The sequence below is a fragment of the Lissotriton vulgaris genome, chromosome 7 (assembly GCF_964263255.1).
Source record: "Lissotriton vulgaris chromosome 7, aLisVul1.2, whole genome shotgun sequence".
Classification (NCBI taxonomy): Eukaryota; Metazoa; Chordata; class Amphibia; order Caudata; family Salamandridae; genus Lissotriton; species Lissotriton vulgaris.
Window position 1 is genome coordinate 1370412171 of NC_141695.1, and position 26928 is coordinate 1370439098.

General features: G+C 44.5%; 1 long non-coding RNA gene across 1 annotated transcript in view; it reads right to left on the minus strand.

Moving 5' to 3' along the window:
* LOC147703732 (uncharacterized) overlaps nucleotides 1-18581 on the minus strand; it is a 35354-nt gene extending 16773 nt beyond the window's left edge. Inside the window, exons 1-2 of the long non-coding RNA XR_015297315.1 lie at nucleotides 18531-18581; nucleotides 2896-3031 (exon numbers count right to left, since the gene is read on the minus strand). This is a non-coding gene — a long non-coding RNA (uncharacterized LOC147703732). The remainder of the gene's footprint in view (nucleotides 1-2895; nucleotides 3032-18530) is intronic.
* Between the last annotated feature and the right edge of the window lie 8347 nt (nucleotides 18582-26928).

Consider the following 26928-nt stretch of genomic DNA (forward strand, 5'->3'; position numbering starts at 1 on the left):
AATGCATTCAGTTTGGAGGAAAGTACGGCGGAAATGGTTAATTCCTAGTATTCATTTGTATACTCCTCTTGCAGCAGCTAGACTGTTACCCTCCATTTTTCAAGATCAAATTACAATCCGGTGGAGGTTGCACGGTATTACTGTCTTAGGGGATTTAGCTCATGAGGGGAGCATGGCCTCTTTTCTCTTTCTGAAAGATAAGTTTGCCTTGGATACGCATGAATTAAAGATATTTACAGGTTCGAAGCTATTTAGATAAACATTTGCACAAAACCCCCATTTTATTTGTTAAGAATACACTTATAGATTTGATTTTGAAGAGGTCACGAATTGGGCTACTCTACCAAATTTTACTTCCAGGCCTCCCTGTTGATCTATCTCTTCATAATATTAACAATGGTCCGTGCCCAGAATTTATAACAGTAATGATTTACTTTGCAAAGCGCATTGCACATGAATTAATAAATAATATATACAAGATAATGATGCGTGTACAGAGTCCCTATTTCTGCATCAATTCAATGAACCACACACAAGAAAACAAGTGCCACAGTGTATAATAAATTGCAAGTTATTTATTATCAAGCCAATCAATTGGTATTGTAATGACCATAGGTTGCGCGCAAGGAGAAGGGGTGAAAGGATAGGATGGGGTGTTGGGTAGGGAGATAGTGAATCAATGATTAAGAAAAAGACAATTCAACAATTTTACAATACTGATAACAAAGATCAGTTATAGCAAGCCTGTCCATAGAAGATTTACATGTAATCTGTAAATTATCGGTCTGAATTTAATGCAATTTCAATGAAATGGTGAGGTAAGTAGGTACAGGTCTTGATCAAGGGAGAGTGTCGACGTTTCGACTCGACTATGCAATGCGGAAGTTGGAACCTTTGCTGCGAGTCTTCATTAGGACAGTGTGTTAGCAACCTAATCCTGCCATCAAGCCTGGCTGAACAGGTAAATCCTCAGTGTAACAGAAGGCCCAAGGTTGCCTAGGTACGGTTTATCCGGTGTACAATTCACCAGGAGTGTGTATCATCAATACGGCCTATTATCAGCATGTGCCTCTTATCTGAGTTGAAGGCTTCAGCGTGAATGTCTGCCGCTCCCAAATTGGGAGTGGCAGACATTCACGCTGAAGCCTTCAGCTCAGATAAGAGGCACATGCTGATAATACGCTGTATTGATGATACACACTCCTGGTGAATTGTACACCGGATTAACCGTACCTAGGCAACCTTGGGCCTTCTGTTACACTGAGTATTTACCTGTTCAGCCAGGCTTGGCGGCAGGATTAGGTTGCTAACACACTGTCCTGATGAAGACTCGCAGCAAAGGTTCCAACTTCCGCATTGCATAGTCGAGTCGAAACGTCGACGCTCTCCCTTGATCAAGACCTGTACCTACTTACCTCACCATTTCATTGAAATTGCATTAAATGCAGACCGATAAATTACAGATTACATGTAAATCTTCTATGGACAGGCTTGCTATAACTGATCTTTGTTATCAGTATTGTAAAATTGTTGAATTGTCTTTTTCTTAATCTTTGATTCACTATCTCTCTACCCAACACCCCATCCTATCCTTTCACCCCTTCTCCTTGCGCGCAACCTATGGTCATTACAATACCAATTGATTGGCTTGATAATAAATAACTTGCAATTTATTATACATTGTGGCACTTGTTTTCTTGTGTGTGGTTCATTGAATTGATGCAGAAATAGGGAATCTGTACACACATCATTATCTTGTATATATTATTTATTAATTCGTTTGCAATGCGCTTTGCAAAGTAAATCGTTACTATTATAAATTCTGGGCACGGACCATTGTTTTTATTTCAGTATTGCGCCCAGGTCTGGATTGACGTTAGGGGCTACCCCATTATTAATAATGGTCTTCATAATATTAAATGGGAGAATAAGTTAGGTAAGGTTGGTATGGATATTTCGCAGGCACTAGAGTTATCCAGTACGGTGTTAATTTCAGGGAGCTTATGCTCCCAAAGCTATATGGCCTTATTTGATCTTTACTACATCCCCGCCAAAATATCCAAATGGGGTGGTAGGGGAGGCCATATCTGCCCGCGATGTGGGTTAGTAACAGCTAATGATGTCCACATGTTTTTCACTTGCCCCAAACTTGATCCGTTCCTTCAAGACGTCCAAACATTTATCAATCTAAGTCTTAAAATTCCTGTGGTTTTATCCCCCGAATTAGTAATATTGGGCTGTGAGACTGATGCTTTGTTTGTCAGAACGAGTCATGCCTCAGCCCTAATATTTATTGCTGTCTCTAACACGATTATGTATTGCATCCGAACGGATAAATCCCGCTGCCCCCACTTTTGTGAATTGGAGAGCAAGGATTTTAGCTCTCCATAATTTGGAATCAGCTGTGTTTTTTAGGGGGGTAGGAGGAGGCGGGAGTGGGGGGTACAAATATGGGCTCCATTTACACAATGGCTGAACAGCTGAAGCGGAAGAACTAGATTTGTTAATGGTTTATTGTATCTGGTTTTTTTCCTTCTTTCTTTTTCCTTTTGTTGTTTGATGCTATATATGACATTTGAAATGTGCTATTCATACCGATATCCATGATAAACTCAAATGCTATGTGTTATTGTTTTGCCTTCAAGCTGAATAATATATATTTTTTTTAAACAGATTGAAATGCCCACACAACACATGCCAAACACCACTACACACAATAAACATAGTAAACACAAGGCCACCACACACAGCGTATTGCTTTCTCTTTCTCACGCTCTGTCTCTCACACAAAAAATAAACACAATGCACTGTCCAGACCACATACACACACGCACACACACGTATACACACACACACATTCATTCAAAGAAACACACATAAAGGCATTGCTTTTACCTGTTGATCTTCACGTGTGATGAACTTGTGGCCTCCTGTATTCAAAACATCCAAATAGGACAAGTTACATGTGGTTGAAAGATTTGACCTGATGAGAGCGACTCGTCTCCAGCAGTGAATTCCCAAGGTATGTACTCTACAGTAAAGAGAGGAATGTGTATTTAAATTCTAATAAGCATATCAACAGTTCAGGCATTAGAAGAATGTTGTGTGGTAATATGAAACTGTACAAGTAAATAGCATGGACATGAATATGTATTTCTGTGGAAGCAAAGAACTGTAGAATTATATTGGTGTAGGTTAACATTCCAGCTGACAGTTGCACAGCCAAGCCAGACCTAAAAAGTCCTTGTAGATTAATGCCTTCCCACCTCCCATCTGTTCTGCTGCCAGAGAAAAACAACACCAATTATCTAGTTATTTAAGACACTTTAATAACATTCCATTGCCATGTGTGCTCCTGCATAATCAAGCTGATGCAGTTGGATAAATTAACAAAATGATCATAGCTGTGGGGAGGGCACAGCACATTTTTGTGGAAGCACACAATGTTTGATTATTGAAGCATTTACCCTGGCTCCCAACATGTGGGCAGAGTAAAAGCCCCTCTCTAGTAATGCTCCCATAATTGTCTAGCAACAGCTGCACTGTCAAGCCAGACTTAAAAAAAGCACATTTTTTACTGGCAAACAGTAACAACTTTCTGGTTGCTGGTAAGCTATGAAAGGTTGACCCGTATCTACACAGTATGATCCTCTTACACTCACATTAAACAGAACGACCACAGATCATGTCTAGCACCCAGTACTGAACCATTCCACAGCAACAAATCACCCATCATCATTCGAACAGGCATGAAAAAATCTGAAGAGGTATGCAACACTGGCCACTAGAGGACTCTAACTTTCTCAACACAGCCGATCCCAACCAACTACATGCTTGACACTTCATAATAACGCTCATGCATGGGATGTTCATCTCTCCTTCTAACATATGCCTGCTCATGACTATAAACATAAAGAAAAATAGCAGGATAGACAACCCTAAGTAGTAAACAGCTTAATGGAGCTGTTGTTTGGACAAATGTACTTGGGTTTTCTTAGAATACACGAATAGGTAACACACACTTGAAGAGGGAGCTTTACAGGGAGAAGAGCGAAACAGCACACATGATGTAGATTTACCATCGATAGCCTAAGGTATGGGGTCTGCTGACAAGGCAGATAGATCTTCTATTATATAGTAATACTTCTTCTTAGCAAGGGGAGGGAATTTAGGCACTATAGTCTTTTCTCCTTTGTCTTTTTATGATGACATCTCCCTTCATGATGTACGGACTAGCTGCTATGCTGACTATATTTGGACTATGCATTTTCCTGTTTGTTGTTGCACGTATACTGCATGTTAGAGCACGTTAGTTATAATAAATATTTTAAATTGTTTTGTGTCTCTGTCAGATCTTATTTTGGACAAGTACAAGAGAGTGGGCAAAAGGGTGTGTCTTGTTACCATGATTTCTGAGAGGTCTGGGAGTGTTGTGTTCTAAGGTGTCTAATAATTTGTTTCTCAGGAGTGAGTAGGAGAGCAAGTGAGACACTATAGCTAGTCGATCCTGAGTTCATGGGTACTAAGGTGGTAGAAAGACCCAGTCTCTTTACACCAAGGTCCCATACTCCTGTGCATAGTATTCTGTATTTATGCAGAATCCCTGCAGCACCCCCTCCCACTGGAAGGTGGCACAATAGAGGGTGTACCCACCCCTTAGAAGAGGCCCATTGGTCCTGACCTGCACACTCCCTTAACACCCCTAAATGTTGTATTTCTGGGCAACCCTGAACCTTGGCTCCTCAGATTTGAGAAAGAAGGAAGAAGGATCTAAGAGCTGTGCTGAGCCAGGAAGAAGAGGACACCAACTGCTTTGGCCCCAGCTCCACAGGCCTGTCCCGTCTATGACCTGCCTACAGCTAGAGCCCCAGCAAGTCCAGAAGCCAAAAACCTCCAGAAGACCTGCCTGCACTCAACTAACCAACTCTGTCTCCTGTTAGCACCGGATTTGCTCAAGCCAAGACTCCTCCGAAAAACGTGGATCCAGGTGGCTCGCTCTGAGCCTGACGCCCACAGCCCACGTTTGTGTGACCCAACACCAAGAGAAGGCCTCCCCAACAATCCTGACTTGAGATCTGATGATCCCCGACCTCCCTCAAGCTTCCAGACGACGCATGCAGCCTCAACCTGACGGGTACCCACGACCGCGCCTGGAGATGGTAAAGAAACCCTATTCCAAAAAACAACCCTGCACCCAACGCCCCACGGCCTCGGTGGCCGAACCGATGGTGTTCAGGCATCCACCAAGAATACAACTTACCTCTCCAGCTGGTGATCGCCATCAGGAAGTCTCCCTGCCTGAGCCTGTATCAACTTTGCGGAACCAAAGGTCTCCATTGGAAATCACATGGCCTCTGACATCTTCTTGGCACCCTGCTCCCGGCTGCCCCAGTGCCACTGGTGGTGCAGCTTCTGTGCTGATCGTTGGCCCCTACAGTGCTGACCTTCACCCCAGCAGCTTTGCTTCCACACCTTAGTGGCCTGCTTAAAAACAGCCCCCTAACCATAAGCCTCTTTAGCCCCATTGGCTAACATTGGGCCTCCGCACTCTGCATCCGGCCGCACCAATGATTGTGGTGGTGTAACTTGAGTGCCTCCCTAGACCTTGGAGAACCATGGTTTTAACCCCCTGAACTGAGTTAAGAAAGGTCTATAGCCAAGTGACAAAATCTAAATATGTTTATGTGGAGATCATGGTTGATATAGCTTACATATGAGATTGAGAATGGAAAGTCCAACTATATATAGATAATCTCAAACAATGAAATATTCTCATTTGATTTTATTGGTATATATTATATATATTTATCAATTCTTTTAAGATTTACATATTTTATATTCTTTTTGTGTTTTTCTCTTCTGTTTTCTTTTCTTTTCTTATAGTTATTTTTCAATATAACAAAAGTCAGTTAAAAGCATACTAGAAAAAATATACATAACCAATAGACATGAGACTGAACAAAATGTTGAAGGCAAAGCGGTAGATGTCACAGCACGCGTTTCGGCTCTTGAGCCTTCTTCAGGTTACCGTCTATTGCTAAAAATTTGGGCGAACTCAAAGCTAAATCTTGGCTAGGATGTGACGGGTCAGTCGATATTTAGGGTTTCTTAATATCTTCAAATGCAGGTAGATGAAAGCGAAGAACATATATGTTGTAGCTGTCAACGGATGGGGGTGATATCTAGGAGTCACTAGATCAGTTCCTGTCCGTTATCTACAGTTTATTGGCACTGGGGGTAGTATAGGAATGAACTTGCTGGACATGAAAATAAAAGATGTCTATGAAGTTTCTTTACACTTAAGTTATGAGGCAAATGGATGACGAGGATAAACAATAATAGCATCAAAGGAATTGTTCATTATCTGGGATAGCCAGAGAATTGCTTCCCGGGAGTTGGGATCTGTGTAATAATTAACGTTCATATTGCCATATCTGCTGAGAATGGCTGAAGGTTTCTAACTCCCGGTATTTAGAAGAAACGACTGCCTGTGACTGAGGACCCTGGATACAAAAAAACCCTAACCCCCTGAACTCTCACTCATAAGTTCAATACCTGTGAAACCGATAACCACTTTTCTCCCATAGGGATCAATGTTATATGTTTTAACCCTAAAAAGGTTCTGTGTTGAAATGTTTATATGGAGAAAGAGTAACTAGACTGCAAAGCATTAAAAGTCTTACTTACCTTGTACTGTCAGATCCCCCCAGTGTGATATCTAGGCATACCACCCCAAGTAGTTGATGTAATCTAAAATTATTCAAAAAGTATCGTAAAAGTAATTTAAACTACTTTTTGAAAACATACCAACCTGTAACTTCTGCAAATCCATTCCCAATTGCATTTCTGTGTAAAGGTTTACAGTTTAAAGTACATTTTACCTTACTGTACCAAGTCCTGCATGGTTCTAGAAATAAAATATAAGTATACCTTGTTGTTTAGTTACCCAATTGGCCTGGATTCAGTCTCTGAGTGTGTGCCATCACTCTTTATTCAGTGAATACAATAAATGTTAACACACCCTCTGGATAAGCCTAACTGCTCACACACACTACCACAAAAAGAGCTGTTGATACTTACTTAATTTAGCCTCTGTTATAACTCTGGGGACTCTCTGGACTCTGTGCACATTATACCTTACTTTGGTATAGCATATACAGAGCCAGCTTCCTATAGGATTGAGGTGCACTGGTAGAGCTGTGCTTGGGTTGCTAAAGCAGAAGGAGCGAGTGGCAAGAAAAATGTGAATTTTTTTGTCAACTTATCTAATTGGATTTTTAATATAAATACAGTGTTGTAATTGGTGGTGCATATTTGACAAGTAAGCACTTACATTTGTTCCATACAGGGTCTCTATAGAACGCCCACCGTAAGAGAGAGGGCGTGATTCAGTTGGGCGGAAACAAGCTGCTGAAGAGAGCATGATGTTGCTCATTTCTGTTTTTCATGAGGTGCAATGTAAGCAGAGATTTCACTGCTCTCAGCAGAACCCAAACAATGTATGCTCAGTTACCGGCCCTTGTGTCAGTGTTTACCAAGACAATGCAGCAAACTAGGCCAATAGTGTGCTCTCTCCTTCAGCTATCCGTCACGTGTATTGCTAACAATCAAAAAACACCAACAAAACAACTCTATTTTTTTACAAACTCAGAACAGGAGAACCTTGGAAAATAATACAGAAACCCCATCTTACCACAATTGCAGTACAAACAAACATCCCCAATGCCTTTAGAATTGGCTTCGGTAGAATGAACGAGAGCCACACAACATACAAGCCCACATTAACATACACAGCATGGACGCAGGTCCACACCACGGTGGACATCTTTTGTCAGAGAATGCAATAAATATACTGCTGTTCTGCTTTACTTCCTCCCAACGGACTGTCAAAGAACATATACACCTGTGGCTCGATTCACAAGTAATATGTGCCTGTATGTCTCATTTTCCCTGTCTTAACATCGGGTCACACTTCACTATTTACATTTTTTAGCCACTCTAATCCATCCTCTCTCCAAACCCTTCTTTCCTAACAATGGCCATCAGGACTCCCCTTCATGCATAGGTAACCTGTGTTTACATCAATTGAAAACAGCAACAACTGAGATTTCATGTTGCCTCTATCGAATGCCCCTGCAGGTGTTATATGTAGGCAAGACCATTCATGCTGCTTCTACTCTATCAAATGCCCCTACAGGTGTTATATGTAGGCAAGACCATTCATGCTGCCTCTTCTTCATCAAATACCCCTGCAGGTGTTATATGTAGGCAAGACCATTCATGCTGCCTCTTCTTCATCAAATACCCCTGCAGGTGTTATGTGTAGGCAAGACCATTCATGCTGCCTCTTCTTCATCAAATGCCCCTGCAGGTGTTATATGTAGGCAAGACCATTCATGCTGCCTCCTCTTCATCAAATACCCCTGCAGGTGTTGTATGTAGACAAGACCATTCATGCTGCCTCTTCTTCATCAAATGCCCCTGCAGGTGTTGTATGTAGGCAAGACCATTCATGCTGCCTCTTCTTCATCAAATGCCCCTGCAGGTGTTGTATGTAGACAAGACCATTCATGCTGCCTCCTCTTCATCAAATGCCCCTGCAGGTGTTATATGTAGGCAAGACCATTCATGCTGCCTCTTCTTCATCAAATACCCCTGCAGGTGTTGTATGTAGACAAGGCCATTCATGCTGCCTCTTCTTCATCAAATACCCCTGCAGGTGTTGTATGTAGGCAAGACCATTCATGCTGCCTCTTCTTCATCAAATACCCCTGCAGGTGTTGTATGTAGACAAGGCCATTCATGCTGCCTCCTCTTCATCAAATGCCCCTGCAGGTGTTATATGTAGGCAAGACCATTCATGCTGCCTCTTCTTCATCAAATGCCCCTGCAGGTGTTGTATGTAGACAAGACCATTCATGCTGCCTCCTCTTCATCAAATGCCCCTGCAGGTGTTGTATGTAGGCAAGACCATTCATGCTGCCTCTTCTTCATCAAATACCCCTGCAGGTGTTGTAAGCCCATTCATGCTGCCTCTTCTTCATCAAATGCCCCTGCAGGTGTTGTATGTAGACAAGACCATTCAGGCTGCCTCTTCTTCATCAAATACCCCTGCAGGTGTTGTATGTAGGCAAGACCATTCATGCTGCCTCTTCTTCATCAAATACCCCTGCAGGTGTTGTATGTAGACAAGGCCATTCATGCTGCCTCCTCTTCATCAAATGCCCCTGCAGGTGTTATATGTAGGCAAGACCATTCATGCTGCCTCTTCTTCATCAAATGCCCCTGCAGGTGTTGTATGTAGACAAGACCATTCATGCTGCCTCCTCTTCATCAAATGCCCCTGCAGGTGTTGTATGTAGGCAAGACCATTCATGCTGCCTCTTCTTCATCAAATACCCCTGCAGGTGTTGTAAGCCCATTCATGCTGCCTCTTCTTCATCAAATGCCCCTGCAGGTGTTGTATGTAGACAAGACCATTCAGGCTGCCTCTTCTTCATCAAATACCCCTGCAGGTGTTATATGTAGGCAAGACCATTCATGCTGCCTCTTCTTCATCGAATGCCCCAGCAGGTGTTATATGTAGGCAAGGCCATTCATGCTGCCTCTTCTTCATCAAATGCCCCTGCAGGTGTTGTATGTAGACAAGACCATTCATGCTGCCTCCTCTTCATCAAATGCCCCTGCAGGTGTTGTATGTAGGCAAGACCATTCATGCTGCCTCTTCTTCATCAAATACCCCTGCAGGTGTTGTATGTAGACAAGGCCATTCATGCTGCCTCCTCTTCATCAAATACCCCTGCAGGTGTTGTATGTAGACAAGGCCATTCATGCTGCCTCCTCTTCATCAAATACCCCTGCAGGTGTTGTATGTAGACAAGGCCATTCATGCTGCCTCTTCTTCATCAAATACCCCTGCAGGTGTTATGTGTAGGCAAGACCATTCATGCTGCCTCTTCTTCATCAAATACCCCTGCAGGTGTTGTATGTAGACAAGGCCATTCATGCTGCCTCCTCTTCATCAAATACCCCTGCAGGTGTTGTATGTAGGCAAGACCATTCATGCTGCCTCCTCTTCATCAAATACCCCTGCAGGTGTTGTATGTAGACAAGACCATTCATGCTGCCTCCTCTTCATCAAATACCCCTGCAGGTGTTGTATGTAGGCAAGACCATTCATGCTGCCTCCTCTTCATCAAATGCCCCTGCAGGTGTTGTATGTAGACAAGACCATTCATGCTGCCTCCTCTTCATCAAATGCCCCTGCAGGTGTTATATGTAGGCAAGACCATTCATGCTGCCTCTTCTTCATCAAATACCCCTGCAGGTGTTGTATGTAGACAAGGCCATTCATGCTGCCTCCTCTTCATCAAATGCCCCTGCAGGTGTTATATGTAGGCAAGACCATTCATGCTGCCTCTTCTTCATCAAATGCCCCTGCAGGTGTTGTATGTAGACAAGGCCATTCATGCTGCCTCTTCTTCATCAAATACCCCTGCAGGTGTTGTATGTAGGCAAGACCGTTCATGCTGCCTCTTCTTCATCAAATGCCCCTGCAGGTGTTGTATGTAGACAAGACCATTCATGCTGCCTCTTCTTCATCAAATGCCCCTGCAGGTGTTATATGTAGGCAAGACCATTCATGCTGCCTCTTCTTCATCAAATGCCCCTGCAGGTGTTGTATGTAGACAAGGCCATTCATGCTGCCTCTTCTTCATCAAATACCCCTGCAGGTGTTGTATGTAGGCAAGACCGTTCATGCTGCCTCTTCTTCATCAAATGCCCCTGCAGGTGTTGTATGTAGACAAGACCATTCATGCTGCCTCTTCTTCATCAAATACCCCTGCAGGTGTTGTATGTAGGCAAGACCGTTCATGCTGCCTCTTCTTCATCAAATGCCCCTGCAGGTGTTGTATGTAGACAAGACCATTCATGCTGCCTCTTCTTCATCAAATACCCCTGCAGGTGTTGTATGTAGACAAGGCCATTCATGCTGCCTCCTCTTCATCAAATACCCCTGCAGGTGTTGTATGTAGACAAGGCCATTCATGCTGCCTCCTCTTCATCAAATACCCCTGCAGGTGTTGTATGTAGGCAAGACCATTCATGCTGCCTCCTCTTCATCAAATACCCCTGCAGGTGTTGTATGTAGGCAAGACCATTCATGCTGCCTCCTCTTCATCAAATGCCCCTGCAGGTGTTATATGTAGACAAGGCCATTCATGCTGCCTCTTCTTCATCAAATACCCCTGCAGGTGTTGTATGTAGGCAAGACCGTTCATGCTGCCTCTTCTTCATCAAATACCCCTGCAGGTGTTGTATGTAGACAAGGCCATTCATGCTGCCTCTTCTTCATCAAATACCCCTGCAGGTGTTGTATGTAGGCAAGACCATTCATGCTGCCTCCTCTTCATCAAATGCCCCTGCAGGTGTTGTATGTAGACAAGACCATTCATGCTGCCTCTTCTTCATCAAATGCCCCTGCAGGTGTTGTATGTAGACAAGGCCATTCATGCTGCCTCTTCTTCATCAAATACCCCTGCAGGTGTTGTATGTAGACAAGGCCATTCATGCTGCCTCTTCTTCATCAAATACCCCTGCAGGTGTTGTATGTAGGCAAGACCGTTCATGCTGCCTCCTCTTCATCAAATACCCCTGCAGGTGTTGTATGTAGGCAAGACCATTCATGCTGCCTCCTCTTCATCAAATGCCCCTGCAGGTGTTGTATGTAGGCAAGACCATTCATGCTGCCTCTTCTTCATCAAATGCCCCTGCAGGTGTTATATGTAGGCAAGACCATTCATGCTGCCTCTTCTTCATCAAATACCCCTGCAGGTGTTGTATGTAGACAAGGCCATTCATGCTGCCTCCTCTTCATCAAATACCCCTGCAGGTGTTGTATGTAGACAAGGCCATTCATGCTGCCTCCTCTTCATCAAATACCCCTGCAGGTGTTGTATGTAGGCAAGACCATTCATGCTGCCTCTTCTTCATCAAATACCCCTGCAGGTGTTGTATGTAGGCAAGACCATTCATGCTGCCTCCTCTTCATCAAATGCCCCTGCAGGTGTTGTATGTAGACAAGGCCATTCATGCTGCCTCTTCTTCATCAAATACCCCTGCAGGTGTTGTATGTAGACAAGGCCATTCATGCTGCCTCTTCTTCATCAAATACCCCTGCAGGTGTTGTATGTAGGCAAGACCGTTCATGCTGCCTCTTCTTCATCAAATGCCCCGGCAGGTGTTGTATGTAGACAAGACCATTCATGCTGCCTCTTCTTCATCAAATACCCCTGCAGGTGTTGTATGTAGGCAAGACCATTCATGCTGCCTCTTCTTCATCAAATGCCCCTGCAGGTGTTGTATGTATGCAAGACCATTCATGCTGCCTCTTCTTCATCAAATGCCCCTGCAGGTGTTGTATGTAGGCAAGACCATTCATGCTGCCTCTTCTTCATCAAATACCCCTGCAGGTGTTATATGTAGACAAGGCCATTCATGCTGCCTCCTCTTCATCAAATACCCCTGCAGGTGTTGTATGTAGACAAGGCCATTCATGCTGCCTCTTCTTCATCAAATACCCCTGCAGGTGTTATATGTAAGCAAGGCCATTCATGCTGCCTCCTCTTCATCAAATGCCCCTGCAGGTGTTGTATGTAGACAAGACCATTCAGGCTGCCTCTTCTTCATCAAATACCCCTGCAGGTGTTATGTGTAGGCAAGACCATTCATGCTGCCTCCTCTTCATCAAATACCCCTGCAGGTGTTGTAAGCCCATTCATGCTGCCTCTTCTTCATCAAATGCCCCTGCAGGTGTTGTATGTAGACAAGACCATTCATGCTGCCTCTTCTTCGTCAAATGCCCCTGCAGGTGTTGTATGTAGTGTAGACAAGGCCATTAATATTGCCTCTACTCTATCAAATGCCCCTGCAGGTGTTGTATGTAGTGTAGACAAGACCATTCATGCTGCCTCTTCTTCGTCAAATGCCCCTTCAGGTGTTGTACGTAGTGTAGACAAGGCCATTAATATTGCCTCTACTCTATCAAATGCCCCTGCAGGTGTTGTATGTAGTGTAGACAAGGCCATTAATATTGCCTCTACTCTATCAAATGCCCCTGCAGGTGTTGTATGTAGTGTAGACAAGACCATTCATGCTGCCTCTTCTTCGTCAAATGCCCCTGCAGGTGTTGTATGTAGTGTAGACAAGGCCATTAATATTGCCTCTACTCTATCAAATGCCCCTGCAGGTGTTGTATGTAGTGTAGACAAGACCATTCATGCTGCCTCTTCTTCGTCAAATGCCCCTTCAGGTGTTGTATGTAGTGTAGACAAGGCCATTAATATTGCCTCTACTCTATCAAATGCCCCTGCAGGTGTTGTATGTAGTGTAGACAAGGCCATTAATATTGCCTCTACTCTATCAAATGCCCCTGCAGGTGTTGTATGTAGTGTAGACAAGACCATTCATGCTGCCTCTTCTTCGTCAAATGCCCCTGCAGGTGTTGTATGTAGTGTAGACAAGGCCATTAATATTGCCTCTACTCTATCAAATGCCCCTGCAGGTGTTGTATGTAGTGTAGACAAGACCATTCATGCTGCCTCTTCTTCGTCAAATGCCCCTTCAGGTGTTGTATGTAGTGTAGACAAGGCCATTAATATTGCCTCTACTCTATCAAATGCCCCTGCAGGTGTTGTATGTAGTGTAGACAAGGCCATTAATATTGCCTCTACTCTATCAAATGCCCCTGCAGGTGTTGTATGTAGTGTAGACAAGGCCATTAATATTGCCTCTACTCTATCAAATGCCCCTACAGGTGTTATATGTAGACAAGGCCACTCATGTTGCCTCTATTCTATCAAATACCTCTGCAGGTGCTATATGTAGGCAAGATCATTTTTGTTGCCTCTACTCTATCGAATGCCCCTGCAGGTGTTGTATGTAGTGTAGACAAGGCCATTAATATTGCCTCTACTCTATCAAATGCCCCTGCAGGTGTTGTATGTAGTGTAGACAAGGCCATTAATATTGCCTCTACTCTATCAAATGCCCCTGCAGGTGTTGTATGTAGGCAAGGCCAATCAAGTTGTCTCTACTCTATCACTGGGTTCAGTGTTAGCAGATAGTGCTGCAGGACTGAGGTGCACTCGAAGAGTTGTTAGTGGGTCACAATACTGCACGGTTAATGAGTGCTACAGGGTAAGCTTGGGTCCCTGCGCTGCATTACAAGAGAGCGCTGCAGGACATGATTGAGATGCAGCGGAAGAACTGTGTAAGAGTTATAATTCTGGATTCGTTGAGTAGCCAACAGGGTCATTGAGATCTATGTTGACCCAGTACCATAGTAGAAAAGGGAGCTGAAGGGCTGAGGTGTATTGGCTCAGCTGTGTGTAAGCCCAGTATAGAGGACATAACATGCAGGGGCATGGGAACTATGCTCTTATGTGGTTGCAGCGTTTTTTACATAGTTGTAACTTTGCTGCATATGCTACATAATCCATCATCTGCTGCATAATCTGCAGATTTTAATTTAAAAATTATTTCTAGCTCAAACTGTTGAAAAGTTACAAGAATGCAGCAACACGTGTTGCCGCACAGTGGAAGACCCTTTACAAAGCTTGACTGGACAGCTTTCTGATGCTTATAGCTATATTTGGGCGCTAAATTGATGCTAATGAGGTGGGACCAATGCCCAGACAGTGGTAAAAAGTGTTAAAATGACACAATAATTGCACTGTATTTTTTGGGGGATTGTATACTTTATTGTTTAAGGCGTACATAATACTATGGACAATAAAGGTTTTCCATGAAACATATCACAAAATATCAATAAAAAAGCATATTAAAGATCGGTGCTTTTTGAAATAAATGCACAGTTGCATAAAGTTATGTGCAACAATTATTTTTCATAAATCGCATAAAAATATTAATTAAAAAGCATATTAAAAATCGGTGCCTATTAAAATAAAGGCAGAGTTATGTCTGAGCTTAATTGCCTGCCTCAAGAACTTTAAAGGTTACCCACCGCTTTTACCGACCCAGCTTTGAAGGCAAATAATACAGCATCTGATATTATTCGTAGGCACTCTGAATTAAACATTGGTTTAAAATATTTTGTATGCGTCAAGTAGGGCTGAACATAGGCACATTATACGTTCAGTGGACTCTTTGGCACACATCCTACACAACTAGACAACCCTTTCATTTCCACGCACCGTCAACAACCTTAAACTATAGATAATAAAACCTAAAAGGCATGAACACAATCTTCTCCTGGGCCGCATAATAGATTTGAAATCGGGAAGCCTCAATCTAGATATGGTTTCTATAGTGAATATAATATGCTTCTATCTGGAGGCTGTGTCAATGTCCATATTCAGAATTAGGCTTTTCACTCCCTTTTTGACCACTAGTCTGCTTGCTGCTTTACACATACATTTTAGTGCTAGGGGTGGGCAGAGTTTCTGGAGTTGCACCACGTGGAATTTCGAGGAGTTGCATAAAAACTCTGGGGAATTCTGGAGAGTTCCTCTCCGCCCTTCAAGTACTGAAGCCACTCGGACCTCCAGGCTGGACATACAACTGTAAATTGATACTTGTATAGCACACTACTCACCCGCAAGGTTCTCAAGGCGCTTGTACTAATACCGCTGTGGAACCCATCCTGGCTTTCCCTGTGAGGCGTCCACTCCTGGGCACCCCCAAGGAGGAGGCCAGGCATCCTTAGCGGTGTGGGGATTAAGCAAGCTATTGCCCAGAGTCGCAGAGTGGGACTCCATGATTGGAATAGGCACCGAGGCGAGGCGAGAATTATCATGTCCGAATTTTGAGCCCAATACCCGCCGAGGCAGGGAGTTGAACCCTGGTCCCGGGCCAGACCTCTGCATCAGGGTCTGCCGCTCTAACCATTGAGGCACATTGAGGCACATTTCTCCACAACTGACGCAGGTTTGCAACCTCTTAATATCTCAAAAGGTGAAACCTTTGTAACCAAATGGGAAGTGGTGCAATAGAAGCACAGCATTAAACAGACATTTTACATGCCGCTGTGCGCTCTCCAGACCTACACCCCCATCCCTCTCTGCGCTCACACATCCTGCTGCCCTCTACTCACTTACAATCTCTGCCCTGGGAGGGGGGGAGGGTGGGAGGTTCGAGTGTACTGTGCATGCAATCAGAGATGGGGGTGCAGAAAAAAGTGGGAAAGAGGATATGCAGTGGCTCCACAGGAACCATTGCAGATATTAAACATGGTTGCCCTTTTATTATAAATAACAATGAACATATTTATAGGATTTTTAGTAAGGCCTGATTAGTTTGTACGGTGGGAATCTTTGTCCATTACTAATTTAGAGGTGGGCAGCAGGGGCAAACTCTGTCACGAGGCGGAATCTGTTTTTTTTTTTTTGTTTTTTGGGAAAACTCTACAACCGCCGCTGGCGGAGCGGAGTTCTCCGCCCACCCCTAGTTAGTGCTGCCCTCAAAGGGAGCTTGTACTCTTTTCTGGTGGCTCTTCGATTCGCCTTTCTGAAGAGGATGCTCCTCCCCAGCATGCAGTAAGTGCTTCATGGATAAGTGATCTAAAAGTGCTGGTTCCTGCCTCATCCGCTTCTAAGAAATATGGGATCCAATTAAAATCACAGATAGCCGCTTCAAACCTAGTTTTAGCCTCTTGCAGCCTAAGAGGGTCGATTTGACTAATTTGCATATAGCCAGGTTCTGAGCTGGGATGGTGCAGTGAGCTAAAAAACGGTGTTGGATCTAGCCCTGATCTCTTGACCGGGTGAGAGTATTCTGCTTAGTTCAGAAACTCTGTCCATCACCACCCCTTGTTGTTAAATATAAGAGGGTCGACAGCCTTAAGTGAAATCATTTTGTAATACAATTCATGAACATGCAATCCAGGCTTTGCACAAGTGAACTAGTCTCCATTAGGGCACCGTGTCAAAGTACAGGGATAACCTTTGTCTTTATAGCATCCAATACCAGACCTAACTCTCCCCCCCCCCCCAAGAGAGAGTGGAAAACCTTTTTAGAGCTTTGCAGTTACTAGTAATTCTAATTTTTCTAATACTCGCATGGCAAACCCAGGAAAGATTTTTGTCTAATTCCAAACCTACATACTGGTATTCTCTGACCGTCTCAATTTTAATGGTACAAGGCTATCTTCCACAAGAACTTTGAACTATTTTGGCCAAAGCTTTTTACAAAAAGATTGTTTGTAGATTATGTGCTTGAATTTGGTTGAGTTGCCTTTGAAGGTTAATCTAGGTTGTTGCCAGAATGACCAAATCATCATCGTGAACAAAAAAAGGGACTTTAGTTTTCCCTAGCCTCAGAGCATTGTCTAGGCTGTGAATGAGTATATATGCTAAATTGATGTATACAGGTTAAAGAGAAGCGGGACTAAGATGCAACCTTCCTTTAGACCTTTGAGGGTGGGAATTTTGGATGAATGACCGTGACCATCTGACATCTTCACTCTAACTCATGTGTTGCTGTGGAGTTGTACTGGTATACACCTGTTACAACGCAACTTTTACAACTACCTACCATTACAACGCAACTTTTACAACGCATACCATTACAACGCATTGCGCTGGGGGGCGCTCTAGGATAGGGAATAAGTTTAATTTACTATCCAACACCTTCCCTAGTGTCCACGGGGACTGGAGTCGGAATAGTAAATTATACTTACCACTATCCAGCACCTCTAAGCGCTATGCGTTGTAATGGTATGCGTTGTAATGGTCGCGTTGTAATGGTAGGTAGTTGTAATGGTATGCGTTGTAACGTCATACATCCCCCTCTCACATAAAACCAAGCACTCTGCTATCAGGTGTAAAAGCCCTGGGTGGGCACCCCACCCCTAAAGCTTCCTCCACAACTTAGTTCTATTCACCTTGTCGAAGGCGGTTGAAAAATATATGAAACAATCGAATTTTTAGTTTTGCTGGGTACAGGCTTTCTGCCCGATCATGGTCCGGACTATGATATTGTCTGATGTGCGGCACTTAGGGCGGAGGCCTGGCTGATGAAAGGTTAATCTTTTTGCTTTTTCTACCTACAGCTGTAGATGAGAAAATAGATGTATGGCAAATAATTTCCCCCGTGCACCCAGCAAGGCAATAAGGCGACAGCTTCTTGACACATTTTTGGGGCTTCTTAAATGTATGATATACAAGATTGCTCCTTTTAATGAAGGTAGCACAAGGCCCGAGTATATGACAAACTAATGAAGTAATGCTATCATGAAAGTGATGCATTACGCCACATGATTTACCTTTTCTTGCAGCATAATTTACTCAACTCTGCCGCATGGTTTGGCCGTCCCCTGCCGCATAATTCCAGCGGCCCTGATTGCAGGGCATGGCTTTAGTAGTGCATTGGTAGTGGTGCTTGTGGGCCACGACTTTGCAACATCAGAGGGGAAGGCAGGGCAGAGGTGCACTGTCCGAGCTTCTTGTTGGTCCCAGGACTCTAAGTCTAGGGTGCGTAACACATGATTGGGGTAGGTCCCCCCAACTTACCCAGCTGCCCTCTTCTGTGCTTCCTCTGTCTCCAAGGCTCGCGCCCTCTGCACAGGTGCAATTGTGGCGCCCAGGGAGGCATTTTATATCCCTTTCAAAGGATGCTGGGAAATTCCGGGACATGCCTTCACTCACACTCCGGGGGGTTGGTGGGGCGTCTAGCGTTGACATGTTTCTGCTTCCATGGTAACCCTCCTCTCAGGTGTACAACAGGACTCACCTGTCCTCGGAGGGCAGAACAAAGGTAACCACGGAGAGCGATGGGGGGGGGGGGGGGGGGTCATAGTTCAAGAGCATCTCTCGCTGACAGAGAGGTGTTGTCCTGCGGTCAGCAGCATCCTGAAGTGACGGGGAACGTGCAGGCGCTCAGCCACCCGCACCTCTGCCCTTGCTCTGGTAAATCTCACTGGAATGTACTCCAACTAGAAAACAGGGGGAGAGTATGCTGGACGTTTTTAGAATCACCCTGAAGTCAGTGCAGTGAACGAATGTGCTCACCATCCGAGCTATCCTGCGAAAGGAGCTCCCAAAGTTAGGTTCCAAAATTGTATGTTTTTTAACTTGCCATTGTTTAATACAAAGATTTTTTAGAACGTTTCGAACATTTCTCTTGTTTGGTGTATAGTAATAAGTAGCTTTGAAAGTTCCGGATTTACTTACACCTTAATAGATTTATTTAGCAGCGAAAATTCAGATTATGAAATGGTATTATAGCAAAAATGAGCAACGCTGTGGGTGATCAAGCAGGACAGGATAGAGGTGCACTGGGGGAGCTGTGTGTGGGCCTCAGTACTGAAGCTGCATGGGATGCTGCCGGACATTATGGAGGTGCACTGGGGGAGCTGTGTGTGGGCCTCAGTACTGAAGCTGCATGGGATGCTGCCGGACATTATGGAGGTGCACTGGGGGAGCTGTGTGTGGGCCTCAGTACTGAAGCTGCATGGGATGCTGCCGGACATTATGGAGGTGCACTGGGGGAGCTGTGTGTGGGCCTCAGTACTGAAGCTGCAGGGGATGCTGCCGGACATTATGGAGGTGCACTGGGGGAGCTGTGTCTGGGCCTCAGTACTGAAGCTGCATGGGATGCTGCCGGACATTATAGAGGTGCACTGGAGGAGCTGTGCATGGGTCTTAGTACTGAAGCTGCGGGGGATACTGCAGGCTAGGATAGGGGTGTACTGGATGAGCTGCGTGTGGGTCTCAGTACTGGAGAGGCCGGTGATGCTGCAGGATAGAGTTGCATTGGAGGAGCTGTGAGGGGGGTCTTAGTACTGAAACTGCGGGGGATGCCACAGGACAGACTAGGGGGGCACTGGAGGAGCTGTGTGTACGTCTCAGTACTGAAGCTGCGGGTGATGCCGCAGGACAGGCTAGAGGTGCATTGGAGGAGCTGTGAGGGGTCTAAGTACTGAAGCTGCGGGGGATACCACAGGACAGGATAGAGGTGCACTGACAGAGCTGCGTGTGAGTCAAAGTACTGAAGCTGTGGGGGATGCCACAGGACAGTATAGGTGTGCACTGGCGGAGCTGCGTGTGGGTGTTAGTACTAAAGCTGCTGAGGATGCCGCAGGACAGGCTAGAGGTGCATTGGAGGAGCTGTGAGGGAGGGTCTTAGTACTGAAGCTGCGGGGGATGCCGCAGGACAGGCTAGAGGTGCATTGGAGGAGCTGTGATGGGTCTTAGTACTGAAGCTGCGGTGGATGCCGCAGGACAGGATAGAGGTGCACTGACAGAGCTGCTTGTGAGTCAAAGTACTGAAGCTGTGGGGATGCCACAGGACAGTATAGGTGTGCACTGGCGGAGCTGCGTGTGGGTGTTAGTACTGAAGCTGCGGGGATGCCGCAGGACAGGCTAGAGGTGCACTGGAGGAGCTGTGAGGGTGTCTTAGTATTGAAGCTGTAGGGGATGCCACAGGATAGAGGTGCACTGGCGGAGCTGCGTGTGGGTGTTAGTACTGAAGCTGCGGGGATGCCGCAGGACAGGCTAGAGGTGCACTGGAGGAGCTGTGAGGGGCCTTCAGAATTCTGAACTTGCAGCGAGTGATACAGGTCAGGGAAGAGGTGCACTGGCAGAGCTTTTTCTTTACCTTTGTACTTAAAGTACAGGGGTGCAGAAATTAGGTGTGGAGGCGCATTTCTAGCCTTCTCTGTTGCCCGTGCTCTGCTGCACCCCCTTCCTTCTCTCCCCTACAGATCCTCTCACACCACTCATATGCGACACCAATAAGAACATTTAGTGACTTTTCTATTGTTTTATACAATCCACTGTTCTCGGAAATAGAAAGTAATGCAATTAATTGAATTTATATGTCTGCAGGGAACTCGCTCATTTTTTAAACAAGGTGTATGGAGGCCCCTAGATGCTTCTTCCATAAACGCCTTTTTGGTGTTGCTCCACCCCAGTTAAACCTCACACACCTGTCTCATAGCCCACTAGGTGGCACTGTTCTCGTCTCTACACCAACCTCTTCCCCAAGAGAACGCCAATAACCAGAACCCCCAGGATATTGCGACATTGATTAGGAAATTTAGCGGCACAAATATGGAAATTTAGCGACACAAATGTGGACATTTAGCTGCATTTTTGCGGCACTTTATTTTACTCATAATCATTCATTTTCAGCCTGAAATCAATGGAAACTGTTTTAGCAGAGTATTCTACTTTGAAATAGGCATGTTTAAAGTGTGTGCAGCTCTACGGAACAGTAACAACTTTCTGGTTGCTGGTAAGCTATGAAAGGTTGACCCGTATCTACACAGTATGATCCTCTTACATTCACATTAAACAGAACGACCACAGATCTTGTCTAGCACCCAGTACTGAACCATTCCACAGAAACAAATCACCCTTCCTCATTTGAACAGGCATGAAAAAAACTGAAGAGGTACGCAACACTGGCCACTAGAGGACTCTAACTTTCTCAACACAGCCGATCCCAACTAACTACATGCTTGACACTTCATAATAGCGCTCATGTATGGGATGTTCATCTCTCCTTCTAGCATATGCCTGCTCATGACTATAAACATAAAGAAAAATTGCAGGATAGACAACCCTGTGCAGTAAACAGCTTAATGGAGCTGTTGTTTGGACAAATGTACTTGGGTTTTTATTAGAATACACGAATAGGTAACACACACTTGAAGAGGGAGCTTTACAGGGAGAAGAGGGAGACAGCACCCATGATGTAGATTTTTCCATCTATAGCCTAAGGTATGGGGTCTGCTGACAAAGCAGAGAGATCTTTTATTATATAGTAATACTTCTTCTTAGCAAGGGGAGGGAATTTAAGCACAATAGTCTTTTCTCCTTTGTCTTTTTATGATGACATCTCCCTTCATGATGTACGGACTAGCTGCTAAGCTGACTATATTTGGACTATGCATTTTCCTGTTTGTTGTTGCACGTATACTGCATGTTAGAGCACGTTAGTTATAATAAATATTTTAAATTGTTTTGTGTCTCTGTCAGATCTTATTTTGGACAAGTACAAGAGAGTGGGCAAAAGGGCGTGCCATGTTACCACGATTCCTGAGAGGTCTGGGAGTGTTGTGTTCTAAGGTGTCTAAAAATGTGTTTCTCCAGGAGAGAGTAGGAGAGCAAGTGAGACACTATAGCTAGTCGATCCTGAGTTCATGGGTACTAAGGTGGTAGAAAGACCCAGTCCCTTTACACCAGGGTCCCATACTCCTGTGCATATTATTCTGTATTTGTGCAGAATTCCTGCAACACCCCTCCCACTTGAAGGTCGCACAATAGAGGGTGCACCCACCCCTAAGAAGAGGCCCATTGGTCCTGACCTGCACACCCCCTTAACACACCTAAATTTAGCATTTCTGGGCAACCCTGAACCTTGGCTCCTCAGATTCGAGGAAGAAGGAAGAAGGATCGAAGAGCTGTGCTGACCCAGGAAGAAGAGGACTCCAACTGCTTTGGCCCCAGCTCCACAGGCCTGTCCCGTCTATGACCTGCCTACAGCTAGAGCCCCAGCGAGTCCAGCAGCCAAAAACCTCCAGAAGACCTGCCTGCACTCAACTAACCAACTCTGTCTCCTGTTATCACCGGATTTGCTCAAGCCAAGACTCGCCCGAAAAACGTGTATCCAGGCGGCTAGCTCTGAACCTAACGCCCACAGCCCAAGTTTGAGTGACCCAACACCAAGAGAAGGTCTCCCTAACAATCCTGACTAGGGATCTGGTGATCCCCAACCTCCTTCAAGCTTCCAGACGACGCATGCAGCCTCAACCTGACGGGTACCCACGACCGCGCCTGGAGATGGTAAAGAAACCCTGTGCCAAAAGACAACCCTGCACCCAACGCCCCACGGCCTCGGGGGCCGAACCGATGGTGTCCAGGAATCCACCAAGAATCCAACTTACCTCTCCAGCTGGTGATCGCCTTCAGGAAGTCTGCCTGCCTGAGCCTGCATCAACTTTGCGCAACCGAAGGTGTCCATTGGAAATCAAATGGCCTCTGACATCTTCTTGGCACCCTGCTGCCGGCTGCCCCTGTGCCACTGGTAGTGCAGCTTCTGTGCTGATCGTTGGCCCCTTCCGTGCTGACCTTCACCCCAGGAGCTTTGCTTCCACACCTTAGTGGCCTGCTTAAAAACAGCCCCTAACCATAGGCCTTCTTAGCCCCATTGGCTAACATTGGGCCTCCGCACTCTGCATCCGGCCGCCCCAGTGATTGTGGTGGTGTAACTTGAGTGCCTCCCTAGACCTTGGAGAACCATGGTCATAACCCCCTGAACTCTCACTCATAAGTTCAATACCTGTGAAACCAATAACCATTTTTCTCCCATAGGGATCAATGTTATGTGTTTTTTACCCTAAAAATGTTCTGTGTTGAAATGTTTATATGGAGAAAGAGTAACTAGACTGCAAAGCATTAAAAGTCTTACTTACCTTGTACTGTCAGATCCCCCCAGTGTGATATCTAGGCATACCACCCCAAGTAGTTGATGTAATCTAAAATTATTCAAAAAGTATCCTAAAAGTAATTTAAACTGCTTTTTGAAAACATACCAACCTGTAACTTCTGCAACTCCATTACCAATTGCATTTCTGTGTAAAGGTTTACAGTTTAAAGTACATTTTACCTTACTGTTCCAAGTCCTGCATGGTTCTAGAAATAAAATATAAGTATACCTTGTTGTTTAGTTACCCAATTGGCCTGGATTCAGTCTCTGAGTGTGTGCCATCACTCTTTATTCAGTGAATACAATAAATGTTAACACACCCTCTGGATAAGCCTAACTGCTCACCCACACTACCACAAAAAGAGCTGTTGATACTTACTTAATTTAGCCTCTGTTATAACTCTGGGGACTCTCTGGACTCTGTGCACATTATACCTTACTTTGGTATAGCATATACAGAGCCAGCTTCCTATAGGATTGAGGTGCACTGGTAGAGCTGTGCTTGGGTTGCTAAAGCAGAAGGAGCGAGTGGCAAGAAAAATGTGAATTTTTTTGTCAACTTATCTAATTGGATTTTTAATATAAATACAGTGTTGTAATTGATGGTGCATATTTGACAAGTATGCACTTACATTTGTTCCATACAGGGTCTCTATAGAACGCCCACCGTAAGAGAGAGGGCGTGATTCAGTTGGGCGGAAACAAGCTGCTGAAGAGAGCATGATGTTGCTCACTTCTGTTTTTCTTGAGGTGCAATGTAAGCAGAGATTTCACTTCTCTCACCAGAACCCAAACAATGTATGCTCAGTTACCGGCCCTTGTGTCAGTGTTTACCAAGACAATGCAGCAAACTAGGCCAATAGTGTGCTCTCTCCTTCAGCTATCCGTCACGTGTATTGCTAACAATCAAAAAACACCAACAAAACAACTCTATTTTTTCACACAGAACAGGAGACCCTTGGAAAATAATACAGAAACCTCATATTACCACAATTGCAGTACAAACAAACATCAACAATGCCTTTAGATTTGGCTTTGGTAGAATGAATGAGAGCCACACAACATACAAGCCCACATTAATATATACAGCATGGACGCAGGTCCACACCACTGTGGACATCTTTTGTCAGGGAATGCAATAAATATACTGCTGCTCTGCTTTACTTCCTCCCAACGGACTGTCAAAGAACATATACACCTGTGGCTCGATTCACAAGTAATATGTGCCTGTATGTCTCATTTTCCCTGTCTTAACATCGGGTTACACTTCACTATTTACATTTTTTAGCCACTCTAATCCATCCTATCTCCAATCCCTTCTTTCCTAACAATGGCCATCAGGACTCCCCTTCATACATAGGTAACCTGTGTTTGCATCAATTGAAAACAGCAACACCTGAGATTTCATGTTGCCTCTATCGAATGCCCCTACAGGTGTTATATGTAGGCAAGACCATTCATGCTGCCTCTACTCCATCAAATGCCCCTACAGGTGTTATATGTAGACAAGGCCACTCATGTTGCCTCTACTCCATCAAATGCCCCTACAGGTGTTATATGTAGACAAGGCCACTCATGTTGCCTCTACTCCATCAAATGCCCCTACAGGTGTTATATGTAGACAAGGCCACTCATGTTGCCTCTATTCTATCAAATACCTCTGCAGGTGCTATATGTAGGCAAGATCATTTTTGTTGCCTCTACTCTATCGAATGCCCCTGCAGGTGTTGTATGTAGTGTAGACAAGGCCATTAATATTGCCTCTACTCTATCAAATGCCCCTGCAGGTGTTGTATGTAGTGTAGACAAGGCCATTAATATTGCCTCTACTCTATCAAATGCCCCTGCAGGTGTTATATGTAGACAAGGCCATTCATGTTGCCTCTACTCTATCAAATGCCCCTGCAGGTGTTGTATGTAGGCAAGGCCAATCAAGCTGTCTCTACTCTATCACTGGGTTCAGCGTTAGCAGATGGTGCTGCGGGACTGAGGTGCACTCGAAGAGCTGTTGGTGGGTCACAATACTGCACGGTTAATGAATGCTACAGGGTAAGCTTGCGTCCCTGCGCTGCATTACAAGAGAGCGCTGCAGGACATGATTGAGATGCAGCGGAAGAACTGTGCAAGAGTTATTATTCTGGATTCGTTGAGCAGCCAACAGAGAAGGGTCATTGAGATCTATGTTGACTCAGTACCATAGTAGAAAAGGGAGCTGAAGGGCTGAGGTGTATTGGCTCAGCTGTGTGTAAGCCCAGTATAGAGGACATAACATGCAGGGGCACAGGAACTGTGCTCTTATGTGGTTGCAGCGTGTTTCACATAGTTGTAGATTTGCTGCATATGCTACATAATCCCTCATCTGCTGCATAATCCTCAGATTTTAATTTAAAAATTATTTCTAGCTGAAACTGTTGAAAAGTTACAAGAATGCAGCAACACGTGTTGCCGCACAGTGGAAGACCCTTTACAAAGCTTGACTGGACAGCTTTCTGATGCTTATAGCTATATTTGGGTGCTAAATTGATGCTAATGAGGTGGGACCAATGCCCAGACAGTGGTAAAAAGTGTTAAAATGACAAAATAATTGTATTGTATTTTTTTTTGTATTGTATACTTTATTCTAAAAGGGTTACATAATACTATGGACAATAAATGTTTTCCATGAAACATATCACAAAATATCAGTAAAAAAGCATATTAAAGATCGGTGCTTATTAAAATAAATGCACAGTTACATTAAGTTATGTGCAACAATTATTTTTCATAAATCGCATAAAAAGTATTAATTAAACGCATATTAAAAATCGGTGCCTATTAAAATAAAGGCAGAGTTATGTCTGAGCTTAATTGCCTGCCTCAAGAACTTTAAAAATTACCCACCGCTTTTACTGACCCAGCTTTGAAGGCAAATAATACAGCATCTGATATTATTCGTAGGCACTCTGAATTAAACATTGGTTTTAAAGATTTTGTATGCGTCAAGTAGTACTGAACATAGGCACATTATACGTTCAGTGGACTCTTTGGCACACGTCCTACACAACTAGACAACCCTTTCATTTCCACGCACCGTCAACAACCTTAAACTGTAGATAATAAAACCTAAAAGGCATGAACACAATCTTCTCCTGGGCCGCATAAAAGATTTGAAATAGGGAAGCCTCAATCTAGACATGGTTTCTATAGTGAATATAATATGCTTCTATCTGCAGGCTGTGTCAATGTCCATATTCAGAATTAGGCTTTTCACTCCCTTTTTTTACCACTAGTCTGCTTGCTGCTTTAGACATAGGGGTGGGCAGAGTTTATGGAGTTGCACTACGTGGAATTTCGAGGAGTTGCATAAAAACTCTGGGGAATTCTGGAGAGTTCCTCTCCGCCCTTCAAGTTCTGAAGCCCCTCGGACCTCCAGGCTGGACACACAACTGAAGCAGGTTTGCAACCTCTTGATATCTCAAAAGGTGAAACCTTTGTAAC